The following is a 3751-nucleotide window of genomic DNA, read 5'->3' as shown; positions in this document are numbered from 1 at the left end:
AGCTCTCCTCGGACCAAGATCCAACCACTCCACCTTGGGCTCTCCTCGGATCAAGGTCCGACCGGACCTCTTGGGGCTACTCCTCGGACCAAGGTCCGACCACACCTCCTTGGAGTGCTCCTCGGACCAAAGTCCGACCAGGCACACCCTAGCCCAAGTACTCTCCTCGGGTGCACTTGGCTTGGTCATGACATTTCTCAAGCAGTCCAAACTCTTCACTGATGTATTGGGCTACTGCTAAGCCAGATCACCCCATCATTCCTTGTCACTTGTCATTTTTATTGCCACATCATCGATCTCCAATTTTTGGGGATAACATTAGTGCTCCATATCTTTAGTGCGAACACTATTGCTGCCAATTCAAGGTCATGAGTGGGATACTGTTGCTCATAATCCTTGAGCTGTCTGGAAGCATAAGCTACCACTTTCCCATCTTGCATCAGCACACATCCCAAGCCATTCTTTGATGCATCACAATACACCACAAATTTCTCACCCTCAGTGGGAACACAAAGGATGGGCACAGAAATCAACTTATCTTTCATGATCTAGAAGCTCTCTTCACAATTTTCAGTCCATGCAAACTTTTGATGTTTGCGGGTTAAGTTGGTCAATGGGGTGGCGATCTTTTAGAAACCTTATACAAATTTCCTATAATAACCTGCCAACCCTAAGGAACTCTGAACTTCTGAGGCATTCTTTGGCTGGGGCCAGTCTTTAATGGCCTCAATCTTCAGTGGGTCTACTGCTATCTCATTCTTAGACACTATATGCCCTAAGAAAGTTATTTGTTCCAGCCAAAACTCGCATTTAGAGAACTTGGTGTACAACTGATGTTCTTGCAACCTGTTCAGAGTCAACCTCAAATGCTCCTCGTGCTCCTCCTTGGTCTTCGAGTAAATGAGGATATGATCTATGAACACTACTACAAACTTGTCCAAGAAATCCTTAAATACCCTATTCATCATGTCCATAAATGCTGCTAAGGCATTGGTGAGTCCAAAAGACATCACTAAGAATTCATAGTGCCTGTAGCGAGTTCTGAAGGACATTTTCGGAATGTCCCCCTCCTTCACATTCAACTGATGGTACACGGATCGCAGATTAATCTTCGAGAACACTGCTGCCCCTTGCAGTTGGTCAAAAAGGTCGTCTATCCTAGGCAAGGGATATTTATTCTTAATGGTGACCTTATTGAGTTATCGGTAATCAATGCACATTCTCATACTCCCGTCCTTCTTCTTCATAAAAAGGACTGGTGCTCCCCATGGCGAATGGCTAGGTCTTATGAACCCCTTATCTAACAACTCCTATAGCTAGTTCTTAAGTTCCTTCAACTCCGTAGGCACCATTCGATAGGGTGCTTTAGAGACCGGTGCTGTTTCTGGTGCAAGCTCGATAACAAACAATTAAATAAAGCAAATAAAAAATTAAATAAAATAAACAACATTTAAAAAAAATTCACCACACTTAACACTTAAATAAAATAAAACACAAAAATTTTAATAACAAATTTTTTTTTTGGTGCACTACACATTCTCCAAGGTTGATCTTCGATCTGGTCATTACCAGCTAGAGATCAGGGAGAAGGATAAATAGAAGACTGTTTTTATATCAGATATGGGCACTGGGAGTGCTAAGTTATGTTTTGAGGAATTGGTTAACACTAAGTTATGTTTTGATTAATTAGATGAACAGAATATTCAAAGATTATCTTAATTGGATTTGTGATCGTCTTGATCGACGATATTATGGTATACCCTCAGTTGGATATTTTCCAAGGTCAAGGAACGCCTCAAAGGGACAGGAGTTCCCTTGGATGAGCATGATATTAATTGTGCTTTGGGAAAGAGTTCTGAGTCTTCTTACAGATCAGAACCAGTTAGAAGGTTGTTATGACACCTCGGTGACAAGGAAAAGTGATTGCGTATGAATCATGTTATTTGAAGAGTATGACCAGAACTAGAGTAGAGTTACCGATGGGCCAGGTGGCCAGTTGTACCTTTGAGTTTACAATTTCAAAGAGGATCAAAGGGAAAACAGTTAAGTGAACCATAGATGGGAAGAATTGAGGGGAATGTCTTAGCTGGATTAGCTAAGGACTATGCAGTGTCAGGTGTGAGTTTATTGTGGTATAAGGATCGGATTTTGATCCGATGGACACTGAGATTAAAGGGGAGATTCTGAATGAATCTTATACTACCTCTTATTCTCTTCATCCAGACATCATGGAAGATGTAACAGAGTTTGAAAGCTTTATATTGGTGGCTTGGGATGGAGCGGGACATGACAGAATATGTGGCAAAGTTCTTAACATGTTAGCAGGTCAAGAGAGAGTATCAGAAACTAGTAAGGCCATTACAACCTTTGTGTTTTCCATAGTGGAAGTAAGGAAACATTGTGATAGGTTTCGCAGTGGGACTGCCGAGGATAGTGGGTCAACATGATTTGGATTGGGTCATTATGGACCAGTATTTAAGTTAGCTCACTTCTATCAGTAAGGACAAGTGATATGGTTGATCAGTATACAGACCTCTATATGAGAGAGGTAGTACGCCTTCATGAGAATTCAAGATCAATATTAGATAAGGACCCTGTTATTACTTCCAAGTCCTAAGGAGGGTTGCAAAAGGTGATGAGTATATAGTTGGAATTTAGTATAGTTATTATCCTTAGACTGATGGTAAATTAGAGAGAGAGTTATCCAGTTATTGGAAGGGCACTTTATGAGATGTTGTATGGAAGAGAATGTTTGTCACCCATTCATTTGGATGAGATGGGTGAGATGTTATATTTGGATCCTAAGGTAGTTCAGAGGATCACTGAGGTTATTGAAAGGGGTTAGAGCTTGGATGCTCACTTCTCAGAGTAAATGGAAAAGTTGTGTTGATTTGAAATGCAGGAACATGGAGTTCTAAGTGAAAGACTGTATCTTCCTTAGAATGGAAAGGGGGTGAGAAAATAAGGGCAAGCTGAGCTCTAGATTGGTAAGACTGTTTGAATCCTGGATAGGATCAATCAGGTTGCCTTTGGATTGGCCTCAGTTTTGGCACTGTCGGCTGTATACAGTGTATTTTATATTTCCATGTTGAGGACATGGGTTAGAAGAGACTCATGTGTTAAGTTATGAGGATCTGGAATTAGAGGCTAAGTTATCCTATGAGGAGTAGCCAGTTCAAATTTAACAGAAAGAACATGGTTCTGAGAAACAAAGCTATACCTTGGGTTATGGTATTATACAAAAACAGTGAGGTCAAGGTAATGACCTGGGAACTGGAATCAGATATGCAGAATTTATATTCTGGGCTGTTCAGATAAATTTCGAGGATGAAATTTCTGTAAGGAGGGGATAGTTGTAACAACCCAAATTTCCTAATAAGGATTAGGGCCTTGATTAGGAGGCCAGGATGGCAAATTATGGAATTATATGATTATGTGATATTTATGTGTATCATTATGTGAATATGTGAGTTATATAATAATATGACTAGATATGCATGTTTAGGTGTATTAAATATGCATGTGGGCCCATTTCTGTTTAATTGGGCAATTTTCTTATTTTATCCATTTTGGGCATATTTGGCATATATGTGATATGTGTGTGGTGCTTCATTATTATTTGGTTATGCATGGGTTACTCAGCATGAGATGATTCTAGTAAGCAAGCTAGTGGGAAAGTCACAATGGGATTTATACTTGACTCGGAGTGAGTCAAGGGGTATTTAGCACATTACAGGGATATTTGGTGATG

The sequence above is a fragment of the Humulus lupulus genome, chromosome 1 (genome assembly GCF_963169125.1).
Source record: "Humulus lupulus chromosome 1, drHumLupu1.1, whole genome shotgun sequence".
Taxonomy (NCBI): domain Eukaryota; kingdom Viridiplantae; phylum Streptophyta; class Magnoliopsida; order Rosales; family Cannabaceae; genus Humulus; species Humulus lupulus.
This window is presented reverse-complemented; position numbering follows the sequence as displayed.